Source organism: Choloepus didactylus, chromosome 9, assembly GCF_015220235.1.
Source record: "Choloepus didactylus isolate mChoDid1 chromosome 9, mChoDid1.pri, whole genome shotgun sequence".
Lineage (NCBI taxonomy): Eukaryota > Metazoa > Chordata > Mammalia > Pilosa > Megalonychidae > Choloepus > Choloepus didactylus.
The window spans coordinates 21,396,817-21,424,110 of record NC_051315.1 but is presented as its reverse complement, the minus strand read 5'-3'; the positions used below and the strand labels follow the sequence as shown (position 1 = coordinate 21,424,110).

General features: G+C 38.8%; 1 protein-coding gene across 6 annotated transcripts in view; it reads left to right on the top strand.

Moving 5' to 3' along the window:
- The window catches only part of NCKAP5 (NCK associated protein 5), a 1,340,286-nt gene that overhangs the window by 371,236 nt on the left and 941,756 nt on the right, over window positions 1–27,294 (top strand). The window lies entirely within an intron of this gene.

Sequence of the window (27,294 nt, the reverse complement as noted above, 5' to 3'; positions counted from 1 at the left end):
CGTTTATTTGGGTTTATTCTATTTGGAGTTCGCTGGGCATTGATGATTTGTGTATTCATGGTGTTTAGATGATTTGGGAAGTTTTCCCCAACAATTTCTTTGAATACTCTTCCTAGACCTTTACCCTTTTCTTCCCCTTCTGGAATACCAATGAGTCTTATATTTGGATGTTTTATATTATCTATCATATCCCTGAGGTCCATTTTGATTTTTTCAATTTTTTTCGATTTTTTTTCCCCATTCTTTCTTTCGTGTTTTCATTTTCCATTCTGTCATCTTACAGGTCACTGATTCGTTGTTCAACTTCCTCTAGTCTTGTACTATGAGTATCCAGAATCTTTTTAATTTGGTCAACAGTTTTTTTAATTTCCATAAGATCAGCTAGTTTTTTATTTAGTCTTGCAGTGTCTTCTTTATGCTCCTCTGGGGTCTTCTTGATATCCTTTGTATCCCGTACTATGGTCGCATTGTTCATTTTTAGTGCTTTCATTAGTTGCTCTAGGTACTGTGTCTCTTCTGATCTTTTGATTTGGGTGCTTGGTCCTGGGTTATCCATATCGTCTGGTTTTTTCATATGCTTTAGTGTTTTCTGTTATTTTTGGCCTCTTGGCATTTGCTTAACTTGATATGGTTCTTTTAGGATTTGTAGACCAATTGAAGTCCTTATCTCTAATTTATCTGATCTACAGCTTCATGGCGTACACTTTGTCTAACTAACCAGCAGGTGGCGTCCACGAGCCACCTGTTCTCCACTAGCCAGTTCTCTCCTGCTTTGCCTTTGTGGTGAGTGGGGGAGTGAGTCTTGTGGGGTCCAACTGGTGTACCAAGCTTGCGTGTGTAGTTGGTGTTGCCCGCCCTGTATATGGGGTGTGTGTCTGGGCGGTCAGGGAGGGCGGGTGGCTCTAACAATCAAATCTCCCTGGTGATCCTGGAGTTTTAAAGCTGCTGCAATAGTGTAATCCTTCAGTTCAGTCCTGCCACAGTTTGTCTCTGCCACTGACCCACAAGTCCTTGGTATTGGCGTATGGCTCCTGAGACTTGTGAGTGGGTCCCTCTTCCAGGCCGTGCACCCCCTGGTCCTCTGTTGAGGGATGAGTGTGCTATGTCACAGGTCATTGCCGTCCCCCCAGGGCAGTTCTGGGCTGCTGGGCTGTGTAGGGAGGCTCCCAGTCTGCTGAAATGATGGAGATTTCGCTGATCTCAGCAGTTCAGCGTGTTCATGAGTATTGTATGAAGTATGCCCAAAGTCAGATTGCTCTGTGGTGTCCAGTCCATGCAGTTCCTTGCTTTCTACCTACTTTCCTGAGCTGCTGCTGCTGCCGCCGTCCCAGAAGCCGAAAGGTGCTGGCGCCTGCCGGCCGCTCAGGCTCAGTCCCTGCTGAGCTCCTGATGACCCCTAGGGAGAGCGAACACCACCACCTCCAACTCTGTCCGCCTCAGAACAGGCTGTCACCGTAAGCACGTCCATGAATTTTTTAAAAATTTGTATCCTAGTACCATATATACAACCTATTTCCTTTTTTAACCATTCATACACATAATTCAGCACTGTTAATTACGTTCATGATGTCATGCTCCCATCTCTACCATCCATTACTATTCTAGTTTGCTAATGCTGCCAGAATGCAAAATACCAGAAACGGATTGGCTTTTACAAAGGGTGTTTATTTGGTTACATAGTTACAGTCTGAAGGCCATAGTGTCCAAGGTAAGTCATCAACAATTGGGTACCTTCACTGGATGATGGCCCATGGTGTCCGGAAAACCTCTGTTAGCTGGGAAGGCACATGGCTGGCGTCTGCTCCAGCATTCTGGTTTCAAAATGGCTTTCTCCCAGGATGTTCCTCTCTAGGCTGCAGTTCCTCAAAAATGTCACTCTTAGATGCTTTTGGGACATTTTTCCTCTCTCAGCTTCTTCGGATCAAAAGTCTGCTTTCAAAGGCCATCTCCAGAATGTCTCTGTAAGTTGAAGCTCCTCTCAGTTCCAGTGCGTTCTTCAAAGTGTACCTCTTGGCTGTAGCAGCTTGCTCCTTCTGTCTGATCTTATATAGTGCTCCAGTAATTTAATTCAGACCCACCCTGAATGGTCAGGCCAACACCTCCATGGAAATTATCCAATCAGAGTCATCACCCACAGTTTGGTGGGGCGCATCTCTGTGGAAACACTCAAAGAATTACAATCTAATTAACACTGATAGGTCTGCCCACACAAGATTACATCAAAGATAATGGCATTTGGGGGAACATAATACATTCAAACTGGCATAATTACCAAAACTTTTTCATCATCCCAAATAGAAACTGTACATTTTAAGCCTTAACTCCCTATTCCCTACCCTCACCCCTTCCCCTGGTAAACTATATTCTAGATTCTGACTGTCTGAGTTTGCTTATTTTGATTAATTCATATCACTGGGAGCATACATTATTTTTGTGTCTGGCTTATTTCACTCAACATGATGTCTTCAAGGTTCATCCACATTGTTGCATGTATCAGGACTTCATTCCTTTTTCACAGCTGAATAATATTCCTTTGTGTGCATCTGTACCACATTTTGTTTATCCATTCATTGAATTGATGAACACCTGGGTTGCTTCTATCTTTTGGCAATTGCAAATAATGCTGCTGTGAACATTAGTGTGCAAATATCTGTTTGAGTCCCTGCTCTCACTTGTATTGGGTATATATCTAGAAGTGTGATTGCTGGGTCATATGGTAATTCTATACTTAACTTTCTGAGTGCGGTCGCGTCTATTGTGTCGGGGGGCGCGGCCGGTTGCTGAACCCTCAGCTCTCGGCGTTGCTCGGAGGGTACCGGCGGCGGGGGCTCTTTCCCGGAGGCGAGGGCGAGGCGGGGGACTTGGCCAGGTCCCCGGCAGTGGCGTGCAAGGTGTGGAGGGCGGCGAGAGGAAACAGGCGGGGCGCTTTTTTCAGGAGGGTAAAACCAAGAGCGTTTATTAGGGGAGAGTACAAGTTTATATAGGCTGGCATAGAGGGCGGGGGTTGTTTGAAAAAGGGGCGGGAGTTGCTCTGGCAACGGTGCATGCGCACTGGCGGTGGCGGGAGTTGCTCTGGCAACGGGGGTGGCGGGCAAGATAAGGGGGGGCGGTTTTCTCTGGCAAGCTTCCCTTAACGATTGTATTTTGGGTGAGGAAATGGGGCCTGCATCCGGCTCCACTTTCTCAGGCCCGGGGGGCTGTGGAGGGCGCTACCGCCCGTGCCCACCACCCTCCCCAGGGGCGGATCCGGTCCCCCGGCCCAGGCCCGCCAAGTTGAAGCACGTAATAAGTATCCCACATCTGAGGAACTGCCAAACTGTCTTCCATAGTGGCTGCACCACTTTACATTCCCACAAGCAATGAATGAGTGTTCATTCAATTTATTCATTCATTCTCTGGACAAATACTTAGAGAAAGATCTAGCATATGAGATTGGAATGAATATCAGTTTATTCCAGACTAAATTTTGATGTTTTCCATGGGTAATCTAAAAAATAGAATATTGGCAAGTAAAGAAATATTGTGTGATAGGGTACAAAGTGAAACTATTACTTGTTTTGTAGAAGTGTGCTTCATTATTTAAAAGGAATCTGTTAGATTGTTCACCTTCCTAGCCCGGTGAAGACATTTTCTTGACAAAAATCTATAGAAGGGCTCCAGAATGTTCTACAGAATGCCTCCCTTCATTTTGAATTCCACTTTTATGACCTCCAAGGGACCCTACATCTCCCTAACCTAAAAGAAGCTCTCACCCATAGTTCTCTTTCAAGATCTAGTCCATTTCTCTTTCCCTTTTCAAAAGAGTGATGTGTGCTCTCTCTGCTTCCTTACCTCATATCCAGTCATTTAAAACACTTATTATGAAGTATTTAGGGCAAGAAAATGTAAAGAATAACACAGTAAAGGCCCAGGTCTGCCACTCAGCTTAACAAATAAAACATTACCAATAGAGACATTACCAGTAGAGTTGAAGTTCCTGGGTACCTGCCCCCCATTGATCTCACTTCCTCCAAATACCCACTGATGCCACTACTTTTTTGAATTTGGATCTGGTGGTTATCCTTTCCATGTCATTATTTATAGTGGTACTAAATATGTATGCATACCAAACCACTATATCATATTTGTTTTCCATATTTTTAAACTTTATACAAATGGTATCTTATATATTCTTCTGCAACTCATTATCTTGGAATTTTCATTCATTATTGTGTTAATGACATTTATCTACAATGATGGTGTTCCATTATATGCAGTTCCACAGTTTATTCATGCAGTATCCTATTGATGGACATTTAGTTTGTTTCCGGTTTTTGTGTCAGTGCGCTCAGGGAAGACATCAGCATCATCACTTGGTGAAAGTGACTCATGGTAGGAGGGTGGTCTGAGGTGGACGTCCCAAGTCTCCCAGCATCCTTTCCAGAGGTGTGCTTGAGCTGGAGTCCACTCAGATGCACTGTTGGGCTGAAATCATGCAGAGAGAGTCTACCAGTGGGATATTTCCATCCTGTTTTTCTCCCACTTTATGAGCCAAACAGAAGAGGAGCCATTTAGGACCTGGCACAGTCAGGCTACTTTGGTGTCAAACATTCTAAGGGTAAGTGTGAGATGTTTGCTATTGTGTGGACATAATCTGCATAATACCTGGAGGTTTGGGGGCGGGTTCCGATCGCAGCCTCTTCTGCTGGGAAGAGAGAGCTCCTTGTTTATTGAACAACCTTACTAGTTACTATGAACCAAATTTTCTTGTTTCATATAATGCTGCCATGAGCATGCCTGTTTGTATATGTGTGTGAGAGTTTTTAAGATTATATACCTAGGAGGAGAAATGCTGACTTGTACGGAATATGTCTTGTCAAATTTACTGGGTGTTGCCATTTGTCTTCCAAGTAATTGAACCATTTATATGTTAACAACTAATACATACAAGTTCCTACGGCTGCACATCCTCTCCAATAATTGGTGTTGTACAAACTTTAATTTTTGCCATTCTGATAGGTGGTATGAGATGGTCCCTCACAGAGGTTTTTGTTCTTATCTCCTTGATTATAATTGAGGTTAAACATGGTATCTTATGCTTATTGGCCATTTATGCTTCCTCCTTTATGAATATCCTTTTCAACATATTTTTTTTCTGCTGGATTGTTTGTCTCTTTTATTTATAGACATCTGTTTTATATTCTGGATCCTAACTTTGTCAATTTTTTGTTGCAAATGCTTCTTGTATTCTGGCTGTTTTGTTTGTTTTGCTTTGTCGTCTAGTTTTTTGATTATCAGGAGTGTAATATTTTGATGTAATAACACTTATAATTGTCTATTTTTTAAGAGTTTTTTTATTACTTACTCTGTTTCGGTTTTAATTAATGTTTTCCTCTATTTTTATAAAAAGATGCTCTATTTTCTTACTCATAATCATTTAAATTCTAACTTAAGCGAATAACTCACTCCCCTTGTGAAAAAAATCTCTTATAATCTCTTTATTTTTGTACAATATTTTAGTTACATTTTGATTTTGTACTCTCCTAATTAGATACTCTCATATGGTTTTATACTGTTGATGTTTTATTGAATTTATCTAAATATTTAATTTCTTTACTTCGTTTCAAACCTGCAGTTATTCTTTCAGTGAAAGTCTGTTCCCAGGAAACGCTAAAATTTTTGTTTGCCAGAAAATATACTTCTTTGACTCATTCTTGAGTTTGGATTTAGTTAGGTAGGAAATCTAAGTTGAACTTATTTTCTCACAGCTTTGAGATCTGTCATTTAAATTTCAATTTATTTGTAAGTTTCAGTCTCGTATTTTGTTTTCTTTGAAGGCTGTCTGTCTTTTGCTGCTTTTAAGATTATGTATTTGTCTTTGGCTGTCTGTAGTATTGCTAAGCTGTGACAAGGTGTAGATAAAAACAAAACAAAACATTTTTTCTTCGGGAATTTTGAGTTTCTTGAATTTGAAGATCATAGTTTTCATCAAGGACATTTTTTGTTCATTATATTTTCAAATATTGTCTCCTCCTGAAACTCCAAGTCAATGCATGTTAAATCTTATTTTATTTTTTCTTTCTCTTAAAACTCTCATATTTTTAAATCTTGTTAACATTATCTGTTATATTCTATATGATGTTTTTAGATTTATCTTGTAGTTCAACAAGTGTCTCTTCCATAGTTTGTTTTATTTGATATTTAAACCATCCATGGAGTTTTTAATTTCAATGATATATTTTAGTAATTATAGTTTAATTTCTGTAAGTTCAACTCCATTCATTTCCAAGGTTGCTTAGGAATTTTTTATTATTTCTTATAGATTCCAATATACAAAGTCTTGGGGAGTCTACTTCTGTGATTTTTATTTCCAAGAAACTCTTTTTCATGGTGGCCTTTTTCCTCAGATGTAATTTTGGGTTAAGAACTTGTATTTGTTTTCTGTCTTTATCTGTGGAAATCCTGAGAACTCTGGTGGGAAGTTTGTTCCTTCATATTTGTTCTGCCATACACCTTTGCGAAATACCATGTTAGGATAATACGCAGTTAATATTTGGGGGTTGTAGATCGCCAAGCCATAATATTTGTATAAATTTGAGCCCCAAATTCACATGGGTTAAGACTGTTATTTAAAAATTGTTTAAAAATTATTGGTGGTCAGGAAGTGTAAAGTTGACAGATTTAGGAAATACAAATAGAAGGTACTCAGGTTAAGTTTGAATTTCAGAAAAACAACAAATCTTTTTTCTTTTTTTTTAAGTATTAAGTGCATCCTATGAAATATTTGTACTGTATTTTATCTAGCTACTCAGGGCAGGTGGTAGGGATTGCCTTCCTACCCTGGGACAATTTCCATATTGTCTTCCTTTGTATATGGGTAAGTTTTTTTCTAAACTAACCTTTCATGGAGCATGTAGTCATTAAAAGGGCTTAGGTTTGGGGGTTTCAGGGCTAAATTCTAACTCCTCACCTTGTGGACACTTTGTCTTTTGTTCCACAGGTAGCTCCTTGTGTTGGGAAATTCCATCAGAATAGTGTGCTGTCTACCAGTTAAGCATTTGCTTTCCTCTTTGGTTTTTTGCTTCTCTCTTTTTTTTTTTTTTTTTTTTTTTTTTTTTTTTAATGTGCTCCTTGGATTTTCCCTTCCTTTCAAGTGAGTGGTACGTGGGTGGATAGGCACTATAAAAGAGTATGTGTTCTGTTTTATCAGTTCTTTTGCTGGAAGCAGAAACACTTCTATTCACTCTTCAATGTAGCTTCTTGCCCTCAACACTGATAAGAAATTACTCTCAACACTATGCCAAGGATGCTTTGTTGCTAAACCTAACTGCCTCCTCTTGAGTTATCTACTTGATCTGCTGCCGTATAAGCTCATTTCTTGACTAACCTTTCTCTTGCCCTGACTCCTGTGACTCCCATCCCGTCTTACTGTTCTCTCTCTCGACCACTCACTGTTAGATTTCTTTCCTGGCTCTCTTCCCTGTTTCCTCTTTGATATAGCATGCCTCTTGGATAATCAATATGCTCCCAAGGTAGGGTCCTGATTGCTAAACTCTTCAGGTCAGCTCCCATACTGTCTTCCACAGTATCTTCCTAAAACACACGTCTCATGACTTTGTTACTGGCCCTGGAAATCTTTGATGGCTTTTCTTTGGGAAAATATGTAATCTTAATGTATCAGTTTCCTACAGGTGCTGTAAAAAGTACCACAGGTGGCTTAAAACAATAGAAACTTTTTGTCTTACAGTTCTAGAGGCTAGAAATCTCCCTCCAAAGAGCCATGATCCCTGCGAAGTTCTAGTGAAGAATCTGTTCCATGCCTCTCTCCTGGCTTTGGTGGCCTCGGGCGTTCCTTGGCTTGTGGCAACAAACTCCAGGCCCAGCCTCCATCTTCACATGGCTGTCTTCCCCCTTGTGTCTTGTCTGTCTCTTCTCTTCTTATTAGGGGCCTGCCCGACTCCAATATGACCTCATCTTAACTCATTCCATCTGCAGTGATCCTATTTCCAAATATGATCCCATTCAGAGGTACTGGGGTTAGGACTTTTAACATATCTTTTTGGAGGACATAATTCAACCATAACACTTAGCATTAAAATACCTCCATAATATGACTCAAAGTTACTCCTCCATCCTCCTCAGCTGCCATATTCTCCAGCCTGTACTTTATGCTCCATTGCATGACACTACTCTCTGCTTCTTGGACACATGATGCAAAATGTAGAAAGTATAAAAAAAAGGAAGTGAAAAAACCTTGTAATCCCGTCAGTGAAAAGTAATCCCAGTTGGTTAACATTTTGACACATTTCCTTCTAGTGGTTTTTATTTCCGCACAAATCTTTATATATTGCACATAAAGTAGGTATCCCAGACAGTCCTTATTGTTGTTGTAAGGTCACCTTGTTGTTGTTGTTTACTTTTAACCTTCATTTGTAATGTCCAGTTGTGCTAGCTGGAGTCCTCAACAGTGTCTTTGCCAGAAAGTGTTCCCCAGCAGCTTCTGGGAGTTTTTCAGAAGCTTTTTCTCAGATATGCCAGGAAACAGGCTTCTCATGTTCTACTCTGACCTTCCCTCTGACTTAAATGTGTCTCAGGCCACTGCTGCCCATGTGGCCTGACCCCAGCTGCCCTCCGCTGGTGACCACTACTGATGTCACTGCTCCAGCTTTGGGGACAGGACACAGCTCATCCCTTAGCCTGTCCCTCCAAACTCTTGAGACAGCCCATTCCTAATATCCCAGTGCAAAGCTGAGATCAGACAGTCACTTTTTCAGAAGAATTTACTGTAGTTTAGGGGACATAGAAGAGAAATGTAACACAGAATGTCACTTACAACTGTCCATTACTTTTGGTCCTAGCCTCAAAAGTAATAGATATCCCACCACTCCCCTAAAGTCCAAGAGTTGCCTTCTTTGGGTTTCTTTTACTGACCCAGTGTTAATGTTTTTCCAGAATGACTGATAGTCGGAACCCCCATTCCCTTCAGAGAGTGGAGGACCCAAACTCAACCCACAGAGCAGTGGTCTGTCTGGCCATGGAGTCTGACCATTAATCCCACTGCCTTAGAAAACATTTCCCAAAGTCTAGGTCATTGCCGCATCAAGCCCAGGATGGACCCAGGTCTCCAGTTCTTCTGGAATGTAATGTGAGGGGATCAGGCTTCTCCCTCTGCCTACTATACCTGTTGGAAAGAATTGCTTACGGAGCATCACAATTCCCCAAGAGCATTCAGTGATTTTAAGGTATGTGGTCATCTAAATCCAGATTTAGAAAAGAAATATTCTCTCCCATCTTCAGAAGTGTAGTTTGAAAATGTAGCTTTTGTACATTTATTAAACAGAATAGTTCAGTCAGAACCATCTGCAGGCAGATTGCTTCAATTCATTTACATATTCACTCTTGTTTGACATTGCATAACTTAAGGGGAAACACAGAGGCCAGAAAGAGTCTCCCTAAAGATAAAAGGAGACACTGCATGCAGATTTTATGACAGCAGTTCTTGACATAAGTCTTCAGGTCAAATCCCCATCGTGATACAACACATACATGTACACACAAACATATTTGCATAATCAAAAATCATACTTTACATATAATTCTGTGTTTTGCTTTTTTACATAATTTTACATTGTACTTTCCAATATCATTAAAGTAGTTAAAAACATGATTTTTTATGACTGTGATCTTCAAATATATAGATATATTACTTCGTAATTATTTTATCATTCCTTCTTGTTGAGTATTTAGATTGTTTGTAATTTACTAATAAAAATATTATGCACATCTTCACACAAATACAGTTTATTTTTCTGATTACTTTCAGTAATTCAGCATTGCAATTTAAGAAATCATTTCAAAACTAAATGGCTTAGAACAGAAAAATGTATTATTTTTCACAACTTTGCAGGCTGGCTGGGAGGTTTTTCGATCTGTACCTTCTGTAGGGGCTGCATGGTTTAGGATGGCCTAACGCATGTGTCTCGGAAAACGGGGACAGCTGGGATCACTGGGCCCCTGCCATCTGATCTTTCAGCCTTGAGGAGCTGAGTCCAGGCTTATTCATCTTGGCAGAGGGTTCCCAACAGCAGGAGAGGGCAAGCCCCATTGTACAAAGAACTAGTTAAGACTCTGCTCATGTCATGTTTCCTACAGTCCGGTTGGCCAAAGCTGGTACCATGCTCAAGTCCAGATTCAGAGGGTGAAGAAATGGACTCCACCCCTTGATGGGAGAACAGGGCTGGTTACAGGGAGGAATGATTGCAGCCAATTTTATGTACAATCTACCTCACTTCCTTTGGAAGTCTGAAAGTGGGATAGCCTCAAAGAACATGAATTTTGTGTTTTGTGTTTCTTTTAAATGTTTCTTAATGTATATTGCCATTACTTACCTTACAGACAATTTGCATGGATCTGTATATCTACCAAGCAGTCCATCATACTGCCTGTATCAAAACATCCTCACCAGTATATATAGCATTTAAAATGTGTATTCACATACATATATCCTATGCATATGTATATTCTGATTTGCATTTATTTAATTGCTCATGGAGATTAATATTTTAAAAAATTTTATAAGTTTATTAGCTCTTCATATTTTCTGTTCTGTGAAATTTCTTTTAATACCCATTTTCTTTGAAGTCCTTATGTTTTTTTATTGATTTGTGTGTGCCTTTTATAAAGGGAGAACATCAACTATTAAATTGTCATAGTTTCTGCAAATATTTCTCATCTTTTTGGTCTTAAAGACATATAAATTTCAATTTTCATGTAGTAATACCCTTGTCTGTAGGGTAAGTTTGGCAATATGCATTAAGAAACATGAACAAAAGTAATACACCTTCATTGTTTTCTGGATAGAAAAATTATTGTTATCATCTATGTAGTTTTCATTTTCTTATGGTATCTTTTTTAAGCATTTAACTCTTCAATTCATCTGAAATTTATTGTGGCATGTGTTGTGATATTGATTTTTTTTTCCCAAATAACTACTTTTCTTCAACTTCACTAAAAATATATTTTTTCAACTGTTTTTAAGAGCTCACGCTGAAAAATTTCAAACATTTATAAATTATAGTGAACTCCTAAATATCTATCACCCAGATTAAAAAATTATCAGCTAATATGCAATCTTGTTTTATCTTTTCTCACCCTCTTCCTTAAGATGAACAGATTCCCAGACATCGTATCATTAGAGATATTTGAAACTAATCCCAGACATCATATCATTAGAGATATTTCAGTATCTATGTCTGAAAGATAAGAACTCCTTTCAAAATATAACCATAATATCATTAACATACCCCAATATTAGTGATTCTTTAATATCAAATTTTTGCACTTGTGTCATAATTTTTTTACACCTTGAATCAGAATCTAAAAAAGTAAATAAATTGTGATTGATTCATCTCTCTTAATTCTCCTTAAACTCCCTCTTTTATTCCTCTTGCAATTTATTTGTTGAAGATACTGGGTTATTTGCCCTGTGAAGTTTTTCACATTCTGGATTTTGTTGACTGAATCCTGTGGTTTCATTTAACACGCTTCTCTGCCCCTGTATTTCCTGTAACCTTGTGTTTAGATCTAGAAGTTTGATCAGATTCAGGTTTGATTTTTGGGGTAAGGGATATTTTCTAGATGGTATTATATATTTCCATCAGGATGCACATAACGTCAGGTTGTCTCTCCTTTGGGGATGATGGTAGTCATGAATGATTGTTGCATAGATACATTAGTTCATTATGGGTCTGGGGGGATGTTCTAATCTTATCTTTTCTTCCTTATTTATTAGTTGAATAATTCTGTAAAAGAAAACTTCTATCATCCACTGGCTGCCTGTGGTACAATTTGTAAAGGAAAAGTTTGATTCTTTTCTTTTGTTTAATACAAGTTTTCAAAAAGATGACTTACCTCATTAGCATCCTCTAATGGTGATCAATTAGAGTGTTTTTTACTGTTACTATGAACTCATATATTTAAACACATTTGATGTGTTTCAATCCAATGCAGTTATTATTCTATATGATGCTCAAATTTTTCTCATTTATGGCCAGTAAGAGTCTTCAGGTTGATTCTTGAGTCATTTTGGCATGAACCTGGAGGTCTTTAAAGGCTTCCTAGTTTTCTAGTATGATAACATGTTCCAGTCTCCCTATGTCCTTATATCTCACGTGTGGGATGATTCATTTATCCAAGGAAACCTGGTGCCTTTTGGTGGAAATTGGTATTTAGGGATCCCAATGTGAGTTCTAGGGGGGTTCATTACTATCAACATGGCCATTTTTGGGGAATTTTTTCTTGACTACAGAACTAAGAAATTTGTATATTACCCTAGAGTAAAAATATGTCATGAATTTAAATAGATTCTTTGTTTCACACTCAGGACTACAGATTTTAATTTAACCTTATTGATCTTGTAACTGTGTTTCTTTTTTAAAAACTAAAATTCAGCTTGCTATCAGAATGATCATTGTGAACCTATACCAACAATTGATTACTGTAAAGAGTTTAAGACTTTATTGGTTATTTATTGGTTTAGTTTAGGTGTGTGTGTGTGTGTGTGTGTGTGTCCTCTTAGGAGATATCCTGCTATGGACGCTCAGAGAAAGTCACTGAGTGGCTCCTCTCTCTATATTATGTCACCAACCCTGGCACAGTTTACTTTGTTTCATTTTGCATTCAGTTTTTAAGGATGGCTAAATTTTGATCAATCTGTAAAGTTTTTTTTTGTCTAAAACTCTAATAGCTGTATCTGATAGTTGAAACGTTACATTAAAAGTGTCATTAAGAGTAGGATGTGTATAATGTGGCACCCAAAACCATCACATGTGTGCTGAAACATGTCAGATTTTGAATCATGGGTCTATAAAAGGGCTGTTAGGGCAGGAAATAGTTCTACTTAAACAGCATCCTGATGCTGAAGGGAGACCAAATGAATAGTGCAATAACTGTGAATGCTTTTATATGCTCTGTGAGACATTATGTAGCAATTGTGTTATAGTTATTGCTAGCTTGTTTACTGTTGTTTTGAGTCTTTTAATCCCTTTAACTGTGCTGCCAAAATCTGAGCATCTGAAAGTGTGCCCTGAACAAAAAAGCAGAGGGAAGAATTGGGGATGGAGCTTTGCTGGCTTGTGCTAGTTGTACTAGGAGCCTGGAGTTCTGTGGCACATCCCCACCAGGGGTGAACTTGTGGGAGGGACTGAGAAGTCGTGGGTAGAAAAAACTCCTCCTAAGAGTTGAGATTTGGGGGAGAAAACTTTGGTTCAGTGATAATGGATCATGGGAGAGGGCTGCTTCAGAAGTTTCTTTGAATGTTTCATCCCAAGAACTCATACAGGAGCTATGGGAAAAGAAGGTGAAAAAACTTCTCAAATTTCTAACATGATAAGAACACAATACACTCAAGTATTACCAAGTATATAGCCCAAGTATAGTCAAGTTCTGCCCAAGATTGGAAAAGAGCTCCTTTCTCACTTCGGGGAAGGGACTGGTGGGCAACCCCCAGGACAGGGAAGAGAACGAATAGAGAGGCCTCAGTTTGGAGCCAGTGTCCCATGTAGAACAGAAGATGCAGTGGAGGACATTGCCTCAGTGAACGACAGGAAATGACACAGAAGTTTGTGGAAGTGTTAAGAAAGCCACGGCTGGTGCCACATCACAGCCAGAGGCCTGTGCTAGAAGTGTCCAACTCTGTTTTATTTCCTAGATTATTCTTATCTTCAAGCAAATAGGAAACACTGTCATATTGTTTTGAATAATTGAATGGGGACTAGAATTCTTTGAGGGCACATGGAGCTAGATAAATACAATTTTGCTACTGTTGTTGCAACTTTAATTTTAGTTCTGATCTGATATGGAGGGAGGATAAGCAGGCTTCATGAAGAAAATCTTCCTCAACCATCATAGCAGTGAATCTTTCCTGCTACAAAGTACTTTTGCATCCATTAGAAGAGTAGAATGGCCAGTCTGCTGTCTCGTGGACTTCCAGCCAGGGAAATCATTCTGTCACCGGCCACATGAGATGTTGACATGGGATGGAGGCTTTGACTCTAAGTTCTATGATTTATTCTATTATTCCTGGGGGAATAAGGAAGATGCACCTTCAAGGGGGAATTGTGGCAGATCTGAGAGATGGTTGAATAAGTTAAACTTCACTACAGCTGTTTCTCCAGGGATGCTTTACCTAGTCCTCATAAACTGCTTATTGTACCTAGTAACTTACTTTCTTAATGATCTAAATTTCCTTCCTGGGAATCTCTGCTACAGCATCAGTTCTGAAGTATTGCTTCTCAGTGCCTGCTACTTACCAGTGCTCTGTAGTCAGCGGTCAGTCCAAGTTCTCTGCAGACTTGTTGACAGAATCAGCAAAACTCTCTTAAGAACAATGTGACAGAAGCATTCAGCATTTCTTGAAGCTCAGACAGACAAAGCAAAGTAGTTTCTGGCATTAATTTGATCCATTTCTCCCTCCTTGCCACACTATTATGTTGTGGCAATTACAGGAACATAAAACTACATATCCATTCTTAACCTTGTTTCCACATATGGGTGTATTAACAAGGAGTTAACAAGGAGAAATGGAGTTCCCCAGAGAGAACATTGAAATTGATCCTAAAAATTAATTAAACCAAAAAAAAAAAAAAGCCAAAGAAATGGTCATGATGTCTTATATGCTCATCATTTTGCACTTTAAAAAATACTTTGATACATATTATTAGGGAAACCAAAAGGATTGATGGATTATGTAATGAAGTACCACGTTTTTAAATGCTCTAATTAAAAACAATACTCAGTGTGTTTGAGATTGAAGATCATCAAAGGAAAAAGAATGCTATGCAGTTACAACCCAGCTATTCTTAGGCGGTTCAGGTTTTTCTTTTTTCGGTGGGAATAAATCAATTATGTCATTTATTATGAGACTAAGTCCAGATATTTTGTCCATTCCTACCTCTTTTTTTTTCCCTTTACATAATATTTCCAAAATAATCTGGGGTCATTTCTTTAGCCAGCTTTTAAGCATTTTCTGGCTTAAATTTTCCATATTATCTCCCCTATGAATTCCAAGGTCAATGTTAATGTGAAGTTCTCAAGATTATGGGAAAAGTGGTGAACTGTACATGAAGAGAAATTGTACTCTGCTATTTGCAGGCAAAATCAGCAGTGTACTCATATGAGTGTAGAAAAATGCCAAATTTCTTTCCTGTTGCCTGTAAATTTTGGCTGAAGGGCCAAAGCTTAAATGTATGGGAGGTAAGTACACCCATGTTGTAGAGGGTGCTGCTTAGTACTTCCACATAGGATGTGCTAAAAACAGACAAATCTGGTCAAATACCACCATCCCACCCAGTTTGTGAAAAAGAAGATGAGAAATCTGAAAATAGGGTTATTTGAAGGAGACTTAGTAGGAGAAATGTTTTGGTTTCTCCCTTTTGGAGAGAAATGAGGGTAGCTTGAATAGCCTGCAGGAGCTTACAGGAAGCGCCTACTAATTGTCACACTCTCTTTACCTATTGGTTTATTCTAGAATAGTTTAAGGTAAATCTCAAAATTAACCTCATTTTATGGAATGTTTCTGTATTATTGAGGGTAAAATCCAGAAAAAAAGATAATACAGGAAACCTTTGGAGGGGAGAATTCCTTCTGTCCTTGACCGACAACCAAGTAAACCAGTTAAAACATACAGCCTGTGGGAAGCCTAGGGGCCCATGAACGTGCCATCCTACAGACAGTGCAAAAGGAAGCAATAAAATGAAAGATGGGACTTCTCCCCAAGTGACCACCTGCTTGCTATTGGCTGGACGCTGGGTCACTCAAATTCGCTCCCACTGTGGAAGTCTGTGACTGCTGTAACCCCGAAGAATGAGATGGAAATTATGATTTTCCGCTCGTGGCAGTGGAGGGGTCTCTGAGAGATGCAGCAGCCCCTTTCTCACAAGTAATCTGATGAATGTATTATATAGGTCAACAAAAACTAGAAATACTGCACCTTGTGTCTTTGAATGAAATGCCTCTTTTCTGGCCTTTAGATTGGGCTAGCATTTCAAATTTGAATTCAAGGTCATCTCTCTGGGCAGGAGGTCACTCTCACATTTCTAAGGACAGAAAAGGAAAAGTACAAAAGCCCTGGAAAAGGCTGGAAACAAAAGACTCGGTAGTCTTTCCTTCTTTTTGAAACACCTTGTTGACTGCAGGGCAACCCCTGACCAATACAGATTGTATTTGCGTGGGAATCTTTGTCAGTGGGGAAGAACTGGTAGAAAAGGCAGAAGACTATTTTTAACATAATACTTTTTCTTACTTGAAAAATACAAGTTAAATGTAGAAGATGTAGATAAATAGAAGAGGAAGATACAATAACCCTTGTTCCACCTCTTGAGAACAACTGCTGTAAAATCATTATATCTTCTTTTACTTGATTTTTAAAAGTTCTGTGTGTATGCATGTGTATGCTTGAATTTATTTATTTTTAATCAGGGGGGACTTCACTTTTCACAAGAAAGAAAGGCAATATCCCACCCTTCCTCTGGATATCTGGCTGCTGGAAACTTTACAACATCTTCTTGCCCCCCAAGTGCAGCAAGGCATGCTGGGAGGAAGAGAGGAGACGATGCCAAGTCTCAGGGCTCTAAGTGCTATTCTCAGGGCGCTGTGGAGCTCAGAGAAATGTCTGGGCAGTGATTGTGGGGGATCTTAGAACCACGGTCCTTTAGCATCCTCCAGTCCCCTCTTCCTCGCCATTCCAGCATGTTCCTAAGACACACACACTGCCACCACACAAATGCATCTGCAGTCTGCAATTTATCTCCCTCAGAACCCAGTTTATTAACTTATTAATCTCTTTTTTCTTAAGCCCTCTGAACTGCAGGGTAGTTGCAAGATTGGCTATTATTCAAGAAAGATGCAGTTCATAGCCATCAGGCCACAACTTAGCACAGAAACACCCCATTGTGTTACTCCTGATGATATTAAGGAGGGAAAAGATGATCCAAGAGCAAGAACTCATATTTAGCATGAGTTGTGGATAGAAAATCAAGGCTTTGATATGCAGAGAGAAGGAAACCCAGGAAAACGGGGGGGGGGGGGGGTTCCCCAAGATCATTTGCCTCTTTTTGGGATTTAATGAGCTTTTGTTATGGTCATTAATTTTAAAAAATATTTATTGGGAACCAATTTTTGACAGACATTGTACTAATTGTTAATGCTTTAGTATTGAAAAAAATTGCCCTCCCAAGAGCTTACAATCCATAGCATATAATATTGGTTGTGTATCAACATCCATTTCCCCATTCTTTCTTGCTAGCAGAGTCCCAACTTTTTTTTAATGTGTTTTTATTGAGTTATATTCACACACCATACAAACCATATGAAGTATACAGTCTCTGGCCCACAACATCATCGCATAGTTGTGCACACATCCCCATGATCAATTTTAGAACATTTTCATTACTTCAGAAAAGAAAAATAAAAAAGAAAACCCAAATCTGCCCATAACTCACCCCCCCCCATTATTGACCCGTGGTATTGGTGTAGTACATTTGTTACTATTGATGAAAGAGTATTAAAATATTACTGATAACTATAATTCATAGTTTTCAATAGGTACATTTTCCCTATATACCCCTCTATTACTAACTTCTTTTACTAGTGTCATACATTTGTTTAGTTCATAAAATAACTTTTAAATATTTGTACAGTTAATCATGGACATTGTCCACCGCCACATTCACTGTGTAATACAGTCCCATATTTTAACCTTCACCTTCCCTTCTGGTGACATACTTGTCTCTCAAGTCCCCCTTCCCACCACATTCACACACCATTCAGTGCTATTAATTATTCTCACAATAACTTGCTACTGTCACCTCTGTCCATTTCCAAATGTTTCAGTTCAACCTAGTTAAACATTTTGCACATATTAAGCAACCATTCCCCATTCTTTAGCCTCATTCTATATCCTGGTAACATATATTCTATATTTTATGTTTATGAGTTTATGTATTATAATTAGTTCATATCAGTGAGATCATACAATATTTGTCCTTTTGTGTCTGACTTATTTAACTTGACATAATGTCCTTAAGGTACATCCATGTTGTCACCTGCTTCAGGACTTCGTTCCTTCTTACTGCTGATTAATATTCCATCATACGTATATACCACATTGTGTTAATCCATTCATCTGTTGATGGACACTTAGGTTGTTTCTGTCTTTTGGCAACTGTGAGTAATGTCACTATGAATATTGGTGAGCGAATGTAACAGGTCTGTTATGGTTAAAAAGTACCATGTTTCTCCAGAATGGAGCTGACCCAGGAATTTCAGTTAAAATTCCCAAGGAACTGCTCTTTGTGGGTGGTTCCCTCATTTCTGTAATTGCCTTGTATTTTATTGCTATTTGTTATGAGTCACTCAACACCAATTTTGGGCTTTATTATTCTAGAAAAATGTTTCTAAAATATTTGATGGATGATTATTGTATCTCTATAATTTTCTTTTTATTTATATTGGCAAGGTTTGGGATATACAGCCCAATTCTCATGGCCCAGCTTGATTGAGAACATCAAGTCACCCAACAGTGATTATCCTGGTCACGAATTTAGAAGCCAGGTTGTCTTCAGGAAGGGCAAATCAGAAAGCTTGGCCACTGTGTCAGCTTTGCCCATCTCTTGCCTCCTAGACAATAAAGGGGGCAGAGGGAGCATCAGAAGAGATCCTGGTATATCTAGTTGGCAGTAAATAGGATCTGAAGTCCTTATTTTAGTGACTTGTAACTACTCATTCCTTGAAAAGTAGCAGGAATTGGCCTTTCTCCACTCAGAGGTTAGGAGGTGCCTTTAAGCTCATGTGTGTCTGTCTTAATAATAGAACCATCAGAACTTCAAGATGAATAAAACACAGTTTAATTCATTCAGCAAACATTTTCTCTGTGCCTTTTAGACACTAGCCATGGAGATATGAAGATGAAATACAAATCATTCCTTTCCTCAGAGAATTTCCAGTCAAGTTGTATGACATCATGAAGCAGGCTGAAGTTAATACTAAATTAGAGATGCACACAAAATGCTGGATTAGAGAAAATGAAAACAGATAATTCTGGTTCAAAAAAAAAAAAAAACTGTTGGCATTAAGTAAAAGAATGGTATCAGGGAAAGCATCTTTAAGGGAATGTTGCATTTGAACTCATTGTTGAAGGAGAAACAGGATTTTGTCAGAAACTGACTAGATGATTTGTGCAAAGATCCAACATGAAAGTGCATGAAATGTTCAAAACTGCCAATAAATTCAGTTTGTTTGGAGGGATGTAATACCCCATATTATAGATGATTTTGAAAACTGGCGAAGGGAGTTTGGACTTTATACTCTAGATAATGGGCAAATAAGAGTCTTAGAAGCAGAAGGTTACATGATCTGACTGTCTTTGGAAGATAATTCCGAGGGCTTTTGCAGGAGAAATTGAAAAGGTGAGATGGCAATATTTAATTATGATACTTTGCACTCACTGATATTATTATTGAATCTCCAATGAAACCTCTGAAGCAGTAATGACTGGATTTTTATCCCCATTTTACCTAGAAGAAAATAAGCTTAGAGGGTAAGAGGTTTGTCCAAGGTGGCACACTAAAAATGCAGAGCCATGGCCAGAAGCCCTATCTCTTAGTTACAGTCCTGGTGCCACCTTGACAAGAAAGGGACTGTGCAATTCTGGATCTACTCATTATGATGGTGTGTCTGTCTATAAGCTATTTGCTCTTAATTCTAAGTTGCAGGAGTATCGGGACTGCATGACAAAGTTTTTGGTCATAGGATCAACATTGTTGATATCACTATTTTTTTAATTTTGTTTTGTTTTATTTTGCATTTTATATTTTATAATTTTATTTTATTTTCATGGGTAAAATGTGTTACTATGAATTGTCAAACTTGTGTACTCTTATGTCCCCTTCATGTCAGCAAAAATACACGTGATTCACCTCTCCATAGTTACCAGGCAGTTCGATGCTTCTGCAGCTAGAATTTAGTTGTTAATAAAAAGTTTTATAGCAAGAGGTATTAATTAATTTGATGACTAGTCCAATATATTCTTTAAGTACTAAATATATAGCTAATATATTGATTCTACACACTTGTATAAGCATTTTTTTTTCTACAGGCTAATTGAAGAATATTTGAAAATAAGTGAAACATATCTTTAGAGAGCAAAGCTATTTGATCATTAGAGAAGATGTGGAGAAACAATAGCTATATATAAGGAGAATTTCAGTAAGAAAGATGGTAGGTGTAGTTTTATTTCAGTTGAGTAGTTTCATGTGAATAAAAACCACTTGTGATGAGTGTCATCAAATAGAATAAATAACTTTTTCTTGGAAAAAGATAAAATTTAAAAATCGGGGTATCCATTTGATACACAGATCAAACAAAGTTTGCGGCATCACTGAAACATGATATAGGAACAGGACGTTTTTTTAAACAAACTTCATTTTTGAAATACTTTCAAAATTAAAGAGTGGTTATAAGAATAATACAATACTCATACGGAGAACTCCAATATACCCTCACTCGGATACCCATATCTACCAACTTTTAATATTTTGCCACATTTGCCATCTTTCATTTATCTATTCTTTCATCCCTCTCTCCCTTCATCCATCTATCTCTCCCTCTATCCATCCATCCATCCATCCATCTATTCTTCCATTTTCTAAGTATTTGAGAGTACGTTGTATTCATCATGTTTTTCAAACATTTAATATTTCCATGGACATTTCCTAAGAACACGAATATACAGTTAAATACAATTATCAAGTCCAAGAAATTTACTTAACATTGATATAAAGATTACAATCTAAATCCCAGTTTTTAAGTATGTTCCAATGATGTTCCTTTTAGCATTTTTTCCTCCATTATTAGATCAGGCACAGCATCATGTATTACATTTAATTGACATTGTCTCTTTAGTCTATCTTTTTTTTTTTTTAATTGTGGAAACATATGTACAACATAAAATTTCCCATCTCAACCACTCTCAAGTATACAGTTCAGTGGGCTTAATCACATTCACAGTGTTGTGCTACCCTCACCACCTTTTGTTACCAGAACTTTCCCATCATCCCAAACAGAAACCCTGCACCTATTGAGCGGTAACTCCCAGTTCTCCTCGCCCCCACCCTTGGTAAGCTGTACTCTACTTTTGTTGAAGAGACCATTCTTTCACCATCAGGTGGGCTTGCTACCTGTTGTGGTTTGAAGCTGGGGTACATATACCAGAAAAATATGTTCTTAAATTTAATCCATTCCTGTGGTGTGAACCCATTGTAAGTAGGACCTTTTAGTGAGACTACTTCATATGTCAGTTAAGGTGTGTGTGGTGCAGCCCAATCAAGGTGGGTCTTAATCCTATTACTGGAGTCCTTTATAAGAGAATGAAATTCAAACACAGAGAGAGCAAGCCACAGGAAACAAGAAGCTGAAATGGAACCCAGAAGAGAAGGAAGAGACCAGGAGATGTAGCCATATGCCTTGCCATGTGACCAATCAAGGACCAAGGGTCACCAGCAGCCAGCCCCAGATGCCACAGTCATCAGGGAACGAGCATCACCTTGATGATGTCTTGATTTGGACATTTTCCCAGCCTCAAAACTGTGTGCAGATAAATATCCATTATTTAAAACAAACCATTTCATGGTTTGCTTGAGTGGCCTAGGAAACTAAAACACCATCCTTGTCAAAAATTAACTGGCCATATGAGAAGGTTTGAAGTTGTACATACCCCAGAAAAGATCATATTCTTAAAGCTCATGGGGGTAGACCTATTTTATGGGTGGGACCTTTTGATTAGGTCATTTCAGTTGAGGCCTGCCCCACGTGGGTCTTAATCCTTCTACTGGAGTCCTTTATAAGAGATGAAATTCAGAGAAGCACATGGAGAGAAGCTGAGAGAGAAGCAGCTAAAAGCTGAAAGCAGCAAAACCCAGAAGAGAAGGGAGACCAGCAGACACTGGCCATGTGCCTTGCCGTGTGACAGAGGAGTCCCAGATAGCCAGTAGCAGGTCTTCGAGGAGAAAGCATTGCCTGTTGATGCCTTGATTTGGACATTTTCATGGCCTCAGAACTGCAAACTTGTAAGTTAATAAATCCTCTTTGTAAAAGCCGATCCATTTTTTTGTATATTTCATTTAGTCAACTTGAGCAGACTTAAACACCATGGATGTGTGTGTTTATTTCTGGGCTCTCAGTTCTGTTCTGTTGGTCTATATGCCTGTCCTTGTGTCAGCACTAAACTGTTTTGATTACTGTAGCTAAGAAATCAGTTTTGAAATAATTATGTGAGACTCCTCCAATTTTGCTGTTCTTCTTCAAGATGCTTTTGGCTATTTGGGGTCCCTTGCTCTTCCATATGAATTCTACCCCCCCACCCCACCCCACCCCTGGAAAACAAGTTTATTTCTATACCCTGTTCTATATGAATCTTTTTTTCCATTATGAACTTCAACATACATACACAATAGCAACAACTCCGAAAGCATGATCCCACAAGCAGCCAGAGAGCAAACTTCAAAGAAAGCCATGGACCACAGCTGCACAACCCCAGCCACCCCCACCACTGCAAAATACAACATACATAGATACATACATACATACATGTCATTGCCTGTGTGACTGCTTGTTGAGCTGTGTGTCGGGAGTTGACACCTTTCCATATGAATTTGATTTTTAGCTTGTCCATTTCTGTGAAGAAGGCTGCTAGAATTTTGATTGGGATTGCAGTAGATCTGTAAATTTCTTTGGGTAGTATTGCCGTTTTAATGATATTAAGTCTTCCTATCCATGAGCATGGGATATCTTTCCGTTTATTTAGCTCTTCTTCAATTTCTTTCAGTAATGATTTATAGTTTTTGGTGTAGAAGTCTTCTGAATCCTTGGTTAAATTTAATCGTATATATTTTATTATTTTAGTTGCTTTGGGAGTAGGAATTTTCTAACAAAATATGAATTAATATCAGTAATTTGTTACTGTGTTTCATCAGCATTGAACTATCATATTACACACTGAAGCCCACAGCTATGATACAATCGTTAAAATGAGTCCCTAGACTTAGCTCATAAGAAAATACACAGGGCTATTTCTTATTGACTAGTTGACTTGGGTAGAAATGTCAGTAACGACAGCAGGAATTAAATCATACTCATTTTGGTAAGTGATCTTTCTAAATGTGCTTAGAAATTTCACCTTTTCCATTTATAAATTGAAGGTTGAATTTTTAAAAATTGTGGGTGCTTTTTTCTTCTATAATGTTTAAGTCTTGTTAAATCAAAACAAAAACACCTTAGGCATCTTCAAATGAATTTCATAATTTACTGTATCTCTTATTCAAATGATAAATTATATAGAGAAAGCCCTGGTGACTCCTCAGAGCCAAAAATCTGTGCCCTATTTCTTTGAGCTCCCTCTTGAATTTCCTTTAGAAATCTTTTGAAATGTGAAATTCCCAACAAAGGTGGCCAACCCAGATAGCCAATCAAACCCCTAGTTCGTTACATTTGACCCAATATAAAATAAAGCCCAGTTGCCCTAAACTTGCCTCTGTAAGATGGACAAACCCTTTTCCAATCAATAGTAGTCAAGCTAGCTTCCTTTTTATGGCTATAAAACTGTTCGCCACCCCTAGAAGATTGAAACTACTTTCAATTTTACACACCATCAGGCTTCCTTGCTGTAGCCAAACTTGTGCACTGAGTAAAATGCTATAATCTGCAAACTCGACTCTGATTTTTTTAAGTTTGGAGGCCCTAGCAAGCCCCTCTGGGGCTGTGGGCTCTTGCCACTGACCAAGTGATGTTCCCTTGTCAGACTTCTTGTTATTTGACTGCAAGGACTCTGCATCCCTGAGGTAAACTCTTCCGTAATCTGAACTCTGCGATTTGTGTTGAGTTCAATTGCCTTTTATTTCAGGACTTCGGTTTAGGTACCACTGATTTTGCTTCCATCATCAGATCCCCCGTTTGTTTTTATTTCATTCCTCCCTCCAGCTCTTTAATTTTCTGTTTCCCTTGGAGCCTCCATTTTCTGCCTATAAAGCTGTTCTGGTCCTTCCACTCCGCAGAGCTGAGCAACAATCTGCTTTCCAATTCTGAGACATGTGGTACATAAGCAATATTTCAACTGACCACAGCCTCATGAACTCTTCTTGCTCTAAATTTCTCTCTCCTCCACCTGTAAAAACTCCAGCTTATTATATGTACTCACACTGTGAACCTGCTACCTGTAACTTTCTCTGGGCACAGGTGGATCTGAGGAAGGGCATCTTTGCAGTGGCCACTCTGGGGAACTTCTGAAATAAGCAAAATTGTGCTCTTGGGAGGTTCCTTAGAAAAGAAACGATCTAAAACCTTCCAGGAAAAAATGGGGAGCCTTCTTTGATTGCTCAGCAGAGGCTGCTAGAAGACAATCTGCATCCACAATAGCCTCACTCAAATTGTTATTAGAAAAAGAAGGCCAAAAACAGAACAAAGGGAAACGACTCTACCCTGAACCTATTGCTTCCTCAATGTGCCTTTACTCAGCCCTTCCCCCGTATCTGGCTAAACTGGATTTTCCTTCCAACTCTTTTTGTCCTCTACCTTTCCCTACTGACCCCCTGAGGGGAAGTGATTTAGTCCAGGCCCCTTTAAAGATTAAACCTTCTGCTGAACCTGTCCTGTGCTGGATGTAAACCCTGGACTAGAAGAGAACTTGGAGATATCATGAAAGATTTCCCTAAACCTAGAGAAAACCCAAACCAGTTTGTGGAGGAATTTAGAATTCTGTTGGGAACCTACAGTTCTGGTTTACCAGACTTATACCAGTTGGTTCATGTTAGTTGGTCCAGGAGATGCTAGACGTTGGATGGGTAAGGCCGGTTGGGGAAGTCCAGAACGTGACCTACAGGTCTCATTGCACTAGACCAGATAACGTGAAAGGAGCTAGGAAAATAGGCCATTCCAGATTATGAGCCACCCCTGAAACATTCCCTGTTAAAAGGGATTGGAGCCTTGTCCAAACTTGTAAATAATAAGAGGATGCAACCATCTCAGATTAAGGGGCAGGTTAGAAAGCACTTTCTGGCAACACCGTGGAATTAAGGAAGGTATGAATATAACCCCCGCTCTATCCTCACGCTTTGTTAATGGAACTAAACCGGAGTTTGGGGAAATAATAAGAAAGCAAAAGATTGAGTGGGCAATCACTTTCCGAACACTTGGCAGAACACTTTAACAAAAATGAGATTCTACTAAGCCTGAACTCACAGCTTTGCAAATCAAGCAACTAAATGCACCTCTGTCCCATCCAACCCATAATTGTAATAAAGACTTATGCAGGTATTGCAGACACAGGGAACACTGGAAAAAAGAATGCCCCACCCTTAAGAAGAAAAGGGAACTATTTCAACAGGATTTTCCAACACACCAATCCTGAAGGGGCTCCGAGGGAGAATGTGGCCTCTTCCCCTCCATTTGACTAGATGAAAAAAGGGAAAAAATTTTAGTTAATGGGGTAAAACCAACTTTCTTAATTGACACAGGGGCCACACTCTCAACTATTAATCCTATTACATTTCCTGCTCCTCTTCCTAAGAGTGACCAAATTTAGTACAGTAGGAATTTCAAGTGCCCACAAGTTAGCCCTTTGTTTCAATCATTGCATATGGTACTCTTACAAGATGCCCATCCATTTCTTCTCTGTGAGAACTCACCAGTAAACCTCTTAAGTAGAGGTTAAGTAATTATGTTGCAAAATATTATGCAAGCCTGAGGGACTATTGCTTGAAATTCCAGAAGACTCTGACTCACCAAAGAGTCCTCTCCAAAATACGGTAATTAGTTTCAGAGGCATTATAGGCCAAAGAGTCAAGTGATGTGGGTAAAATATTTGGAGCTGAGCCTTTAAAGGTCCAGATAGATCCACCTAAAGTTTTACCAAAGTTGCCTTGATATCCCCTTAAATCAGAAACTAAAGAAGGATTAAGAGCAATAGTAGAGTTTCATCAAAAAGGACCCCTTTTGCCATGCAAAAGGCCATGTAACTTTCCCATACTCCTGGTTAAGAAACCAGGAGGATGTAGTTATTTGTTTGTCCCAGATTTAAGGGCTATAAACGAAATAGTAATCCCAAGATTTCCAGTAATTCCTAGTCCAAATACCATCGTGTTTTCTGTGCCCTTGGAATCTACCTACTTTATTATAATAGTTTTATGCTCAGCATTTTTTAGTGTCCCTCTTGATCCTGAAAGTTAGTATCTATTTGCCTTTTGTGGGAAAATCATTAAGATACTGTACTGTCAAAACTCAAGGATTTACTGAGGCTCCTTCTTATTTCTCTCAGTTTCTCAATCTGGATCTATGAGACTTAAACTTCCCACAGGAGTCTACTTTAATCCAATATGTAGTTGATCTACTAATTTGTTCTAAAACTAAGGAGTCTTGTAAAGAAGATTCCCTTTACTTACTACAGTCTTTAGTCAAAAAGGGACATAAAGCATCCCAGGATAAACTACAATTTTGTCAAGTACATTATTTAGGTCATGATCTATCTCAGGAGGGGAAAAGATTAAATTCCAGTAGGCTCAGCATCATTCTAAACTTCCCTAGGGCAATCAGGGAGAGGCAACTTAGGGGATTCTTAGAGTTAACTGGCTATTTTTGGCAATGGGTAACTAATTTTTCAGCTATAGCAGCTCCACTCCATGACCTTACTAAAAGTAGTATTCCAGAACCCTTTCCCTGAACTGATGATGCAGAAAAGCATTTATCCAACTAAAGACAGATTTATTGCAGCCACCTTCTCTGGAGCTTCCAAATTATGATAAGAATTTCTTCCTATTTGTGCATGAAAGTGATGGACATTCCCTGGAAGTCCTAACTCAGAAGCATGGAGAAAAGCAGAGACTTTTCTCTTATAGTCTAAACCTTGACCCAGTTGCCAAGGCCTATCCACTCTGTCTTAGGGCTGTTGCTGCAGCTACTAAATTGGTTGAGACTTCAGCCAACATGGCTTTAGGCTATCCCCTAAATCTAATGGTCCCCCATGTAATACAAAGTCTTCTGAATGCAAACGTCCAACATTTTTCTGCTAGTAGACTCACCTCATATGAAATCCCTTTACTGACCCCTTCCCATATAACTATCCATCAGTGTAATTCCCTCAATCCAGCCATGCTCCATTCTCTCCCAGAAGACAGCAAGACCTGTGACTGTTTTTCCCTTGTGCATGGACCGTCTACCCCGAGGATGGATCTCAGAAACAACCTCCTCCAAATCCAGATCTGATACTACCTT